We start from the raw sequence: 15,000 nt of genomic DNA on the forward strand, positions 1-15,000 counted from the left end.
CTTCACACACACACACACACACACACACACACACACACACACACACACACACACACACACACACACCTAATCGTAAACGCATATTCATTTATTGTTTGCTAGATGTCAAGCTAAAGGCATTAACTTACTTATTTATTGTTATTATTATCATTATTATTATTACTATTATTATTATCATTATTATTATTATTACTGTTATTATTATTATCATAATTACTTACACATTTACGTTTAGTTACTTAGTTTATCGACACTCGAGTACCAGAGTGATATATCAGCCAAATACATAACAATACAAAATAGATAATACACAATAAATGATGAAAATACATGATACAAAACAGCAAAATACAACATAGTGCATATTATCTATCCTCTGCCCAAACAAAATAACATGACACACACACACACACACACACACACACACACACACACACACACACACACACACACACACACACACCTGATTTACAACTGCATCCATCAAATTCAATCTCCCTCTCATTTGATAATAATTCCTTAAGAGCTAATCCCAGGGACGCCATGACAGCGGGCGGCGAGAGCGAGAGAGAGAGAGAGAGAGAGAGAGAGAGAGAGAGAGAGAGAGAGAGAGAGAGAGAGAGAGAGAGAGAGAGAGAGAGAGAGAGAGAGAGAGAGAGAGAGAGAGAGAGAGAGAGAGAGAGAGAGAGAGAGAGTAAAAAAGGAGTGTAGTACAGGAAAGCAATTACGCAGAATCTGAGATAGGTCGTAAACACTTCTAATGGGAACTTTATCGAGGCTCCTGCGGCACTGTGGGTGGTGGTGCTGATGGAGGAGGAGGAGGAAGAGGAGGATTAGGAGGAGGGGGAGGAGGAGGAGGAGGAGGAAGAAGAAGAAAGAGGGAGAGAACGTTACAAAAAAAATAAATAAAAAGGTAGAGGTAGAATAATAAAACAGAAAAGGAAGATGAAGAAGGAAAGAAACAATCGAAAAAATACAAAAAAAAAAAAAAAAAAAAAAAAAGCAGCAAACGTCTTGGTCCCTGTAAGGTTGTCTGGGATGAGTTACACTATGTTATATAAAGGAAGAAATGGAAGGTGATGAAGGTGAACAGAAGAAGAAGAAGAAGAAGAAGAAGAAAAGAAGAAAAAGAAGTGAACAGAGGGAGAAGAGAAATGAAAGGAGTAGAGAGGGAAGCAACCATCTATACACATACATATACACACAAACATACACCCTTTTCCACTAAACCAAACCTCTTCTTATTCCCTCCATCACCATCTGCACCACGACCACCACGACCATCTTAAAAGGGAAAGAGGCAAAGAAAGGGAAGAGAGGCAAGGCAAAGCAAGAGCAGACAAGAGAAGGCAAGGGAAGGGAAGGCAAGGTAGGGAAAGGCAAGGTAGGGGAAGGTATAGCATAAAATATTTTCTCAACATAACCCTTTACAACCCTTTACCAGACAACGCCTCTCACCATACTCTCCCAAGCTCTCCCCTACACACTCCCTACATCCCTGCCAGCGTCTGCGCCCGCCACCTGCTCGGCTAAGTGGCAAAGTGGAGGAGACTTGGAGCTAATCCGGCGGGGAATGTTCGTGGACCTTAGAGAAAAGGAAAAAAAAAAAAAAAGCAACATAAAAAAAAGGAAGGAAAATGACGCTTCGGATGAACCCGCATCGTGACGGCGAGAGGAGTTAAGGAGTATGTATGGAAGGAGGAGGAGAAGGAGGAGGAGGAGGAGGAGGAGAAGGAGGAGGAGGAGGAGGAGGAGGAGGAGGAGGAGGAGGAGGAGGAGAAAGAAAAAAAGGGTTAATGTAAGGTAAATGCACGAGGAGTAGAAAAAAAAGTAAAGAAGAATGAAAGAAACGAAGGAGAAACAGTGTAGCAGAAAAGGTAATAAGGAAAATTAATAAAAGAGGGAAATGGACAGAAAAGGTAAAAAAAAAAAAATGGAAGAATTTTGTGGAAGAAAATTCACAAGGTGGTAAGGAATAAAATAAAAGAATAAAATAAGAAAAGGAGTTGAATTGTTAAAATAAAGGAGAGAAAGCAATGGAGAATGACGAACAAGAGAGAGAGAGAGAGAGAGAGAGAGAGAGAGAGAGAGAGAGAGAGAGAGAGAGAGAGAGAGAGAGAGAGAGAGAGAGAGAGAGAGAGAGAGAGACCCTTGGAGTTCACCTGAGAGGTTAATTATACATGTAAATTACACCTGAAGAAAAAAAGACGGCGAAAAAAATGGGACTAAACATTGTTGACGCCATAAGGCAAGCGACGGCGGTGGTGATGGTGGTGGTGGTGGTGGCGGTGGTAGTGGTGGTGGTGGTGGTGGTAGTGGTGATATTAATGATGATGACTGGTGGTGATAGTGGACAAGAACAACAAGAAGAAGAGAATGAACACCAAGAGCGAGAGAGAGAGAGAGAGAGAGAGAGAGAGAGAGAGAGAGAGAGAGAGAGAGAGAGAGAGAGAGAGAGAGGGGGGGTAAGGGAAAAAAATGGCAACATACATGCACGTACAGCGATGAAGTCAATGTCCCTCATTTTCTTTTCTTCCCTGGACATCACGCGAGGTAGATTTACATAATATGAACAAATTAGTTACGGAGAGGCAAGTCTACACTCACCCTACACCTTCCCCCTTCCAACTCTCTCCCCTTCTCTCTCTCTCTCTCTCTCTCTCTCTCTCACACACCAGCAACATCCTATCGTCCTTTCTTCCCTCCTTCCCACCGTCCTTCCCTACCTATACCTCCTTACCAACCCTCCCTTTGCCATACACTCTCCCTCTTCTTGCCTTCCCTGCAAAAACTGAGGGATGGAATGCAAAGGACGGGCGGCGGAGGAGCGGAGGAGAGGCGGGAGCGTGGAAGGGTGGAAAGAGGGAGGGAAGATATGGGGGTTTGGGCATGTAAGGAAGATGGAAGAGATGGAAGAGGAGGAGGAGGAGGAGGAGGAGGAGGAGGAGGAGGAGGAACGTAGGGTGAGTAAGATAAGGATTTAAAGTTAATGAGCCTCTCGGTTGACAAGGAAGAAGAATGAGGCAAAGATTCTTGTCTGGAAGGTTTTGATCGAGGCTTGTACATATAGGCGTACAACAGGAGAGAGAGAGAGAGAGAGAGAGAGAGAGAGAGAGAGAGAGAGAGAGAGAGAGAGAGAGAGAGAGAGAGAGAGAGAGAGAGAGAGAGAGAGAGAGAGAGAGAGAGAGAGAGAGAGAGAGAGAGAGAGAGAGAACCTATAGAAAAAGACATCCCTGCCTCTACTACCACTGAAAGAAAAAAAAAATAACTGATTAACATCAAAATTAATGGTAACAAACTGCATCTCTTTTCCAGCTTCCGGAAAAGAAAAGAAAAAAGATGAGCAGTCACCCTTTTTTTTTCTCTTTTTTCTTTTTTTTTACTGTATCTTCTTTCTTGAGTATTACCTTCACCACCTTTCCTCTTTATAGATTCACTTTGAAGCCGAGCAGGTAATGACTCGAGGAGGAGGAGGAGGAGGAGAAGGAGGTGGTGGTGGAGGAGGAGGAAGAGGAGGAGGAGGAGGAGGAGGAGGAGGAGGAGGAGGAGGAGGAGGAGGAGGAGAAAAAAACGAGGTAATGGAAGAGTTACAAAGAATTATAAAGTATTACAAAGAAAACTAAACAACAACAGGCCTTCACTCCTAACATGGCGGTTTGGAAACTAGTAGGAGTAGGAGGAGGAGGAGGAAAAGAAACCGAAGAGTAGAAGGAAGAGTAAAAAGATCACTTTGAGTATGAGAACAAAGAAGAAAACGGCAAACACCAAGAAGAACGAGAGAGAGAGAGAGAGAGAGAGAGAGAGAGAGAGAGAGAGAGAGAGAGAGAGAGAGAGAGAGAGAGAGAGAGAGAGAGAGAGCGGCCACTGAACACCTGTAGGCCCCAATTTTTTGTCCTCAGGTAAGGTTAATTCAATGGATGGGTTACCGGTTACCAGACGACCACGAGGGGCGACCCGGGGCTGTTATGACGTGTTATACGAGGGAGCTTTAGCACCTGTTTGTTGGGTAAGCGATTGACCTTCCTAATGATAGAGTGTGTGGTGGTGGTGGTGGTGGTGGTGGTGGTCGAGGTAGTGGTGGTGGTGGCAGTGGTGTCTTTTCTTTGTTTTCCGGTTTGTATTTGTGTTATTTCTCTCTCTCTCTCTCTCTCTCTCTCTCTCTCTCTCTCTCTCTCTCTCTCTCTCTCTCTCTCTCTCTCTCTCTCTCTCTCTCTCTCTCTCTCTCTCTCTCTCTCTCTCTCTCTCTCTCTCTCTCTCTCATTCTTATCGGCACCATAATCTCACTAACACTTACATTTCCCTTACAACCAATTACTGTTTTCTACGAGTCAGACAAGGTAATTACACCCAAACATACCCACACGTGAACCTCCATCGCCCTAAGACACCCACACACACTCCACCCTCACCACTCTCCCTTATACCCACAAACACACACACACACACATTCACACACACACCCACACACTCACCACCGTCTCTTACACCCAACCACACACTCACCACAGCTCTTCCTCACACATACACACACGCAAGTTATATACCAGAGTGGGCTTTATCGGCACCGCCACCGCACAAACCAGCGCTGTGGCCTCTCTCCCCCGCCTCTCCAATCAGCCACATCGAAAAAGCCGGTTCGATTTCAGCTCTGTCAGTCCGGCTCGGCGTGGCGTATCGGTGGCGGCGGTCTGAGCTGCTTCCCTTTTGGCGGACGAGTCGTAAGGCTTTTTCTTTTCAGTTGACTTTACAGCGAGATCCGCCCTCCTGCTCGCTCACCCAAACTTGCCTCCTTTTTAAGCCGTGCCAGTGTTCCTTGTTTATTTTTTCCACCTTTACGTGTGTGTGTGTGTGTGTGTGTGTGTGTGTGTGTGTGTGTGTGTGTGCTACTACTGCTATTTGCTCCTGCTGCGTACTTCCTTCTGTAAATACAAGTGAATTTAACAAGGTCGTCAGTTCAAATTTGAATAGTTCTGTCATTTTCTCTCCGTAACATTTCCGTTCAAGGTTCTTTACCCTTTAACTGTACACGTATGTGCAACTGTAAATACGAGAGAATTTAACAAAAGGTCGTTCGTTTCTTCGTTCAGATAAATTCGAGTTGTTTTATATAAGTATTTATTTAGTTTTTTTTCTTCGTAACATCTCCGTTTAGTGTTCCTTCTGTAGCTATTTACTTGCATACTACTTCCTTCTGTAAACTCGAGTGAATTTAGCACGTTCGTTTATAGAAATTTGAATGTTTTTTATTATTTCCTTTCTACGTGACCTCTTCCATCCACGGGTCTTTGTTGTTTGACTATTTACGTACATCTCTATATACTTCTAATGAAATTTCGGTGCCTTAAATTTACTCACTCCAATTCAAATATTACTTTTTCTGTCAATTTACATCTCTGTTCTTCACCTTAAACAAATCCTACTCTTTCGTCTAAGTTCATTTACATTCTCGTTCTTTTTACAATCATGCATTCCCATTTTTTTTTTCCCTCTAGCTATCTCTCACGTCCTGCCTCCTTTCCCTGATTAATAAAGTCACCTTGTGTTTCCTCCTCTCCTCCCTGGGCTGGCAGAAAGTCAGACTGGTTCCTGTTTAATCTATCTTCTTCTCGGTCTATCCTGTCATCATGTTTCGCCCTCATCCATTTCCTTTCTATCTCCCTTTAACAGCTGAGTCACCTTTGACATCATTTTTTTCCTTCCCTCTTCTCTCTCTCTCTCTCTCTCTCTCTCCTCTCTCTCTCTCTCTCTCTCTCTCTCTCTCTCCGTCTCCCTCTCATCTACCTGGCCGTTAATTGTATCCTGGTCTAATTTGTCTTCCTCCGCAACGATCTCCATTCCTTCTGTTTGTCATCGCCTGAGTGGTTCGCCGGTCTTGCTCAATCACATCCACTTCCCATCAACTTCCTTTCTTCTGTGGTCACTCTTAATTGGGTTTCCCTTTCTAGTCTATCTTCTCCTTTCGGTACCGTTTGTGTTTTGTGAAAATCTCCCCCCTCCCTCTCTCTCTCTCTCTCTCTCTCTCTCTCTCTCTCTCTCTCTCTCTCTCTCTCTCTCTCTCTCTCTCTCTGACCCTCCCTCCGCCAGCCAGCAAACCAGTCCTCTAATCTTGCTGTCATTTTTTTTTGCCTCTTGCGATGAAGGGATAAGACTAATTGACCCTCCGTGGCTACAGCCTTCTTCGCCGCCGCGCTCAGAGGAGTGAGAAATATATCAACCTGCCTACGAGGACGACGAGGGCGCCACCTACTTATCTGCTGAAGGGATGGATGAGGAGGAAGAGGAGGGTGAGGACGAAGAGGACGAATGATAGGAAGGAAAAGGACAATGATCTGCTCAGAATTAGTAAACAATGACTGATTCTTAGGTTCCTGCGTGATGAGGGAGAGGGGCTAATACAGAAAAAGGCTCTTCTTTCCGTAACTCTTTCCAGCTTTCAGTGATATGTTACCAATTAGGGAAATACTTTCGTTTCTGCTGCTGCTACTGCTGGTTATAAACCATCACTACTATTATTACTACTTTCCATTACTACAACAACAACAAGCAACAACAACAACAACATCTACTACTAGTACTATACTACTACTACTACTACTACTACTACTACTACTACTACATCAACAATCAGTAGACCTCCTTTCATAATTTTTAATCAGCCAATCAAAATCAAGTGCAATATTCTTTCCCTTTTGTGTAATCTTTTTATTTTGTGGGTGCCATTAAACTTGTGGCGCCACAACCATCACTGTTTAGTTTCTTCAGCGTCCAGAAATCATCGCTCATGTATCTGGCTTTTGTCGTTCTTTTAATTTTTAAGGACATATCTCGCGCGTAGAGCTGGGAATGTTTCATATGATTGTGTATTTTTTCTTATTTGCACCTTCTAGTTTCGTTAATGCAGTATTCCCTCTTCCCCAACCGTTTTCTTTCTTTCTTTTTTTTTTTTTTTTTTTTTTTTTTACCGGGAGCGTCTTATCACACGGCATCATTGTCCAGATTCTGCAGATAAGACTCCACAACAAAACGCAAGACTGGATGACAACCCCTTTCATTACTCTTCTATTTCTTCTTCTCCTTCCGCTGTTTTCTTAGAGTCAAGGCAGGTGCCCAGGTTGTACGAGTCTCCTCCAGTTGTTTCTGTCTCTTGCATCTTCCTCTGTGAGTCCCATACTTAACAGTTCTACCGCAATTGCATACCTCCATCTCGCTCTCTGTCTTCCCTCTTTCATTACGATATGCAGCATTTCATAGCAATAAAAAAAAAAATAAAAACACTGTGCAAAATGTTAACAGGCAATTACAAGACAAAAAAGACTTAAAAGAATACAATTTCTAATGTTTAGCAAGATTAGTGTTTAGGACGTGGCTGTAAAACAAAAGAGGTCTCAGTGATCTGTGATTTTGGAAGGATGTGGCAGATAGCAGTGAAAGGATAAGAGGTCCTGGCTCAAAAGACTTGTGGCTCAGGATTGGTGGGACGAAATGAAACTGCCTCCCCGTAAGCCAGGATTGAACTTGCAACCTTCAAACCGTGAATCAAGTATTGCATCAGAAAGCCATTGAATCCCTAGGAGAATGTGAACGAAGCACATCACGGCGAGGGCAAGTCTGACTGGCCACCACGCACACGCCACGCCACGCCCTAGGTTGATGAGAGGCATAGGACCCTTCACTTCCTCACCCTTATCCTTGCTGTGTGCCTTCTCGTTTTCTTCCTGTTCTTTCTGCCGTTTGCCTCGTTCACATACATATAGTTTGTCTTTGATTTCCCACATATCACCATTGTAATTTTTTCGAATTATATCAGTTTCTGTTCATTCAGGTACCGATGATCTTCCTCCGTTCTGTGTCAGCTATTGCCTTCTCCCCTCTGTCTTCTATCCTCGTTCAAATGACAGCCGCAGGATTTCTACATGTCCTTTTTCATTGTGGCTTTTCGAGTTTCTATCAGTTCCTGTTCATCCAAGTAATGGTATCTTCCTCCGTTCCTTCGCAGTCGTCGTTTAAGTCTCCTGCAGCTCTTCCATTTACATTCTTGGTCTACGAAGACTCGAAGGTGTATATCTGTTCCGAGCGAGTCACTGCAGTATTAACGGCAACCTTGGTTCACATTTTATTTGTTGAAAAATCCCACCGTCAAGACATCTATTCCTGTTTTTAATACCGTCAGTGCTTTCCTTTGCAGGCTTGCGTTGGGTTCCAGAATGACGGTGTGCAAATTTGACCAAGTTTCCTCTGCGAGAAAAAGGATGCGTTGGAGTCGCCAAGATGCACCACACTCATGGTGCTCAACAAGGTCTTCTCTGATGTCTCAGTCTCCATATTTTACATCTAATTCATGGTTTGTCACGCGCCGTACGCAAAAATATTATACTTAATTCATTCTTGTATGTAAAATAACAACCCCACTGCCGGCCCAAGCTACCCGACATGTGACTGATTGGATGCCATCCCGATCCACTATTAGCTTAGTACCGGTGTGGTGGTGGGTGTGGTGGTGGTTGGTGGTGGTGGTTGTGGTGGTAGTGGTGGTGGTTGTAGTGGTGGTGGTGGTGGTCGGTCGCGGTGGTGTTAATCTTTAAGAATTCCGTTCTAAGTGTGTATACAACTCTGGAAGAGGAGGAGGAGGAGGAAGAGGAGGAGGAGGAGAAGGAGGAGGACAAAAAAGGAAAGAAGTGGACGAAGTTGAAGGAGAGGAAGAAAGAAGAGGTTGAGAGGGAGGAGAACAAAGAAAGGGAGAACAAGTAACTCAGAGAAAACAAGAAAATACGTAGATGAGAGAGAGAGAGAGAGAGAGAGAGAGAGAGAGAGAGAGAGAGAGAGAGAGAGATGAGAGAGAGAGAGAGAGAGAGAGAGAGAGAGAGAGAGAGAGAGAGAGAGAGAGAGAGAAAATGAATAACGTATCTCCTCGTATACTCGCAAATGAGGTGAGACGCTCTGATAAAATCACCAGGTACGGAACTAGAGCAGGTGTACACACACACAAACACACACACACACACACACACACACACACACACACGGACACCTTTCCTGATTATACGAGAGGTAATAAGTACACACGCCTCGAGCTTCCCATCTCCCGAAGCCTCACGTGAAAGAAGTATACTATGGAAAGGAGCTGCAATTTTCACCTCTCTCTGTTTCATCTCCCATCACTGTATTTGCCGTATTAAGGAAAATTCCCCATCTGTCGGAAAGCCATACAGCGGATGGCACTTTTTTTTTTCTCCCGGACTCGTGTCGTGTTCCGCTGTTTCTTATCTCCTTTTATTGTGTCTCAGAGGCAGAGGGAACACCGGATAATGCAGAGGCGAGGTGTGAAGACAGTGGAGTCGTAAATAGAAGGGTGAGGGGAAGAAAAAAAAAAGGTGTACATGTGAGAGAGAGAGAGAGAGAGAGGAGAGAGAGAGAGAGAGAGAGAGAGAGAGAGAGAAGAGAGGAGAGAGAGAGAGAGAGAGAGAGAGAGAGAGACAGGAGAGAGAGAGAGAGAGAGAGAGAGAGAGAGAGAGGAGAGAGAGAGAGAGAGGAGAGAGAGAGGAGAGAGGAGAGGAGAGAGAGAGAGAAGAGAGAGAGAGAACACATCTGTTAGGCGGCATAACATTCGCCAGGAAGCTGCAAAAACACCCATCCCATGCCTGGAAGGGAGCGTCGACAATTCTTGCTGCGGCCGCGGAATGTATCACTGATGACAAATTTCTCATTACCGTCGTACCTGCGTCTGTCTTCACATACTAAAACCTCGGGAAGGGCTGCCTCTGTTGCTGGCTAGATAGATGTTGATTGATGCCGCATTATTCCACTCGAGGTACTTGTGCAAGGCGGAACAGAGCCTCCACATGACAGGAATTTGTTATGAGACGCTGTGTTTTCAAGGTGGTCACATTCTTGAACTCTTGATGTCTTCTGTCCTGCCTCACTCCTGTCACCAACGGGATATTTATTATGATACTCAAGTGTTTTCAAGGCGGTCACACTCTTAATGTCCTCTTTGTCCCGCCTCAGCAGTGTCACCTTCATCAGTCACCGCCGAGGAATCAGGAGTAAACAGGAGGAATGCACACGATAGGAAGGCATTACGTCACTATGACCTTAACACGTCGCTGCTTATCGTCATGGTTTTTTTCCTTCATCCGCTTGAAGTATCCTTTTTTCCTCTGCGCATCTTCTAAGCCTTCTCTGCTCTGTAGATACTATTTTTAGGTTAATAAACATGGAAATCTCCCTCCCATAACACGATAGGAAGGGCTATACGTTACTGTGACTCTTCTATTATGTCACTTGTTGTCACCACTTCTTCCATTATGGCTTCATCAAGTATTTGTTTCCTATGGCCACATTGCGAGCCTTCTGTTTTCTGCAGGTACCATAATTTAGGATGATAAACGTGTAGAAAAAGAATATGACATTAAGTAATTGTGACTTCCTCAAACAAGTCACTGTTCTTCACTGTTCTTATTATCTTCTAACCTTTCTCGAGTCAGTAGATACCATTTCTCTCACTAAACGTGTAAATATCCCCCAAAAAAAAGTCGCTTCCGTCACAAGTGCACAATGTAAGGAGGCAAACACATCACCGACCACCTCCTGGCCCGTCACGGTTTAACCTCTGTAATGAAGCTGCGTCGTGCCTCCGTCTCCAATGCGTCTCAGAGATCTTCATGTCACCCGCGGCGCTCATCCCATCCTCACTCCAGCTCCGGGAATGCACACAAAACTGTAGCGGCAGCAGGACCCCAATCATAGCGTCACTTCCCTTGTCGCCGCGTGTTGTATTACCTGAGAGAGGCGAGGAATGCGTCACCTGGGAACACCTGAGGGCGGGGTAATAACACGGCTTCATCTTGTCGTCCCTCAGACCAACAAGTGTCGCGTCAAGGTTGACAAGTTACTTTTCCACCAAGGCTGCGATGGGACTGAGCTGCTCGTCTCGTCGCTGTCCAAGAAGCCCAACGTCCTGTCTTGTCCTCGTCCTGTCTTGTCCCGTCACCCGACCGTCTGTCTGCTGCCACCAACCGTCCCGCTTCTTTCTCTCTTCCCGTCCCTTTCCTTGCTTTAATCCATTACTAACGTCGAAATTTACCGGTGTTACTTTATTACTTAATCAGCGAAGAGGACACACAAAAACGTAAATTGTGCCTGGGTGCGAGGTGCAAGAAGAGGAGGTGGTGCAAGAGGAGAAGGGGGGAGGAGGAGAGGGAGGAGGAGGAGGAGGAGGAGGGGCGGGACACGAGACACGGGAGGTAGAAAGAAAAGTCAGTAATTTTTGTCTCATCTTAATTTGAGGTGCTTTTTCCAGGGCGCCGAGGTAATGTTCTGGCCGTGTCGTCAAGGAAAGTGTTGTGGTTTTAACGACGACCTTTTTCGCTCTCCTTTTTTTTCTCTTTTTTTTTTTCATTATTACCTGAGGCGACGGTCAAGTCTGGCGGCATTAATGAAGCTGTCTGTTACCTGGTCGACCGAGGGGGAGGCGGCGGCGCTTGCTGCTCTCGCCTCTCTCAAGTGTCTATTTCTGCCCGCCTTCCCTTCCTCTCCCTCCGATAACAGCGCCTCCTGAGCACCATCAACCACCAGCACTAGACACCGAGGAGCTAATTGTCACTGGAGGGAAGAGCTGAAGAGGAGAACTAGAGGAGGAGGAGGAGGAGGAGAAGGAGGAGAATAGTTCATGTTGTAATTAGCCTCCATCATCCACGAGCACTAGACACCAAGTAGCTAATGTCCTAGTAGAAGGGAAGAAGGAGGGAGGGAAAAGAGAAAAAGAAAGAGCAGAGAAGGAGGAGGAGGATAGTCTATATAATAATTGGCCTTTAACGGTCCCTACCACGAGAAATCAAGAAGCTAATGTGACTGCAACAGAAAAAAGAAGAGAATAGAAATAAGACTGGAAAAGACGAATGACCGTGAGGTGAGTCCCAGGTTATCTTCGGCCAGAATTCACCACTTTCGTGCACTTCGCCCCTCCTTCCCTCCAGTGCCCCTCCAATGACCGTCGCTCCTTCCTTTCCACATAACCCGCAAGAATTCCCCCGCAGTGAGCAACAAGAAGAAAAGAGAGGAACCAGATGCGAAATGGCGTTCATAAGAGGAAATTAAGCCGTCATTCAATTTATTATTATTATTTTCACAGCTTGATCTTTTACGTGAGAGAGCAAGAGACCGAGAGCGAGAGCGAGAGCGAGAGAGAGAGAGAGATGAGAGAGAGAGAGAGAGAGGAGGAGAGAGAGAGAGAGAGAGAGAGACATGTATGTGTGTATGATTAAAGTCACTCCCCCAAACGTGCTGAGACTCCGGAAACAAGGTAAGGGAGGTCAAGGCAGCTGCTGTGTTCTGGTGAGGCGCAGGAGAGGCGAGCTAGGTGACAGCGATCGTGGTGGGCAAGATTGCTGAGGGGTGAGGTGAAGCTTTGCATTATATATCAGACTTGGAGGTCATAAATAACAAAACAAAAAAAGAGAGAGAAAACCCTTGTGCCGAGGAGGAGGAGGAGGAGGAGGAGGAGGAGGGGGAGGAGGAGGAGGAAAAGGAAGACAGGTTAAGAAATGAAGATGAGACTGGTTTCTGAGAATATTCCGTCACCGCCACCAGCAAGGAAGTGAGAGAGAGGGAGGAGGGAGTTGCGGTCAAACCAAAGGGAGGAACGACGAAAAAAAGAAGCCACAGCAGTACCACTAACGGCCCCCTGACGAGGTAGCAAGCCGCGAGGAGGCTGCCGCACCCTCACAGGAAGCAGGGAATTGCCTCTTGTGGGGGGCTGGAGAGTACGACTTGAGGTGAAGGAGGAGCTTGAAGAGACCCTAAGATGATTTAGTGGCTCTGAGATGCGCGGCACTTCCTCTTCTTCCCCCAACCAACCGTGCCGCCGCCGTCAAGCAAATGTATTCACTGCAACATAATTCTGGAGGTTCGTTCACTCTTCAATATCATACACGAGTTTGTGGTAATGACGGGTAATGTAAAAGGAAATACCACTACGTATGTTATTTTTTGCGTCAAGGCAAGTACCCCATGTTGCTTTGATAAGTTATAAGTTAGATGACACTTTCCTGCGAATGGGACGGACTCCCTGACAACTTTATTATGAATGGAAGCGAGAAACACTGCATTACTTGAGCGTGGAAGAAAATACAGTGTGTAGCTTTGATGAATTACTAGTTTTGATAATGGGAGAAATTCAACACCAATAAAAATCAACTGTCTATTTAAGCTTATATCATGAATAAAATGAATAAAAAACAGCTATATTACTTCAGCGTGAGAAAAAACTCCTTGTGGCTTTGACAAATTACTAGTTGGATGATGAAAAAAATTGAACCGGAATAGAAAGCAACTATCTATTCAACTTTATATCTAGAACAAAATAGATGGAAACTACTGTGTACATTACTTGAGCGTGAAGGAAACCACCGTGTCTGGCTTTGATGAATTGCTGCTTAGATAACGGAAAAATTGAAGTGGACTATAACTAAAGTGAACATCCAAATTTATACCTGGAGCAAAATGAAAGAAACCGCAATTATCACTTCAGCGTGAAAGAAAAAGCATTTTAGCTTTGACAAATTACTGGTTAGATGATGAAAAAAAAAAAAAGTAACAGTACTAGCAAGCAACTACCCATTCAACTTTATACCTTGAACAAAGTAAAAAAAAAAACAAAAAAACTGCATTACATCAGTGAGAAAGAAGACAGGGAAAAAAGTCACACGTTAACGTTAAAAAGAACTGAAGCAGACTAGAATGCAGCCTGCCAAACTCCATCACGAGAGAAAACACAACACGGTGCCTCCCTTAGCACGCATCACTAATCTGTTCCATACACAACCTGTTCAGATAATACAAAAAAAAAAAGAACTGAACGTACAAACTAGAACGCACCCTGCCAAACTTCATCACGAGAGAACACAAAGCACAACGCCTTCCCTATCAAGCAAAGCACCTCCCCTTTCAAGCATCATTAATCTATTCCATGCACTACCTGTTCAGATAATAAGAATAATTGAAATATAGACTAGAACGCAGGCTGTCCAACTCCATCACGAGAAAAAAAAAAAAACACCCCGTCTTCCCCCATCATACACAACACCTCCCCTATCAGGCATTACAAATCCACTGCATCCACTACTTTCTTCAGAAAGAGAATTTAAGTATAGACCAGAACACACCCTGCCAAACTCCATCACATGAGAACCAACACAACAACACAACGCCTCCAGAATCAAAAAGAACACCTCCAGAATGAAGAACAACACCTCCCCTATCATGCACCACCAATCCTTTCCATGCATAGCCTGTTTCTAACCGCGTCTGGATGGGTGTAGAGTAGCGCAGGGAAGTGCACGCATTATCAGAACAACACGGCAGGAAATCTTGACGTAAAGTAGTTATCCTAAATTTCACGGCCCGGTAATTTCAGGTATTATAAGCAAGTGGCGGAGTGATCCTAGTGGTGGGGTGCAAGTGGCGGTGAGTCCAGGCGCACCTTCTACATCTTGTCAATAAAAATTTAGCGTGAACTTCCTTCCTTCCCTGATGAAGGTATTCTTTGTTTCACGCCACGTTAATTTTATGTATTCTAAGTACAGGACGGAGGCAACGGGTAATTTCCTTTTTTTAAGTTAGACTAGACTCTCGAGATAATAATGTTGTCAGATCTCTCTCTCTCTCTCTCTCTCTCTCTCTCTCTCTCTCTCTCTCTCTCTCTCTCTCTCTCTCTCTCTCTCTCTCTCTCTCTCTCTCAAGTTGTGATAGTTATTACAGCTTCTAGGATTTTTTCGTTATTTGTTTATGAATGAAAAAAATAAATGATTTACTCTAAGTCAAATAGAAAAGAAAAGAATATGTAAGCTCATAACACAAACACACACACACACACTCACACACACACACACACACACACACACACACACACACACACACACACACACACACAATAAATAGATGCATTGCTGTTCACTCTTTCTTTTATATTCCTTTGTATTCCATTGAACCTGACGTTGCCGC

The 15,000-nt window shown here is 44.6% G+C and overlaps 1 protein-coding gene across 24 annotated transcripts in view; it reads right to left on the reverse strand.

Moving 5' to 3' along the window:
• LOC135099722 (uncharacterized) overlaps nt 1-15,000 on the reverse strand; it is a 353,588-nt gene that overhangs the window by 47,401 nt on the left and 291,187 nt on the right. The window lies entirely within an intron of this gene.

This window comes from Scylla paramamosain, chromosome 1 (assembly GCF_035594125.1).
Source record: "Scylla paramamosain isolate STU-SP2022 chromosome 1, ASM3559412v1, whole genome shotgun sequence".
NCBI lineage: Eukaryota > Metazoa > Arthropoda > Malacostraca > Decapoda > Portunidae > Scylla > Scylla paramamosain.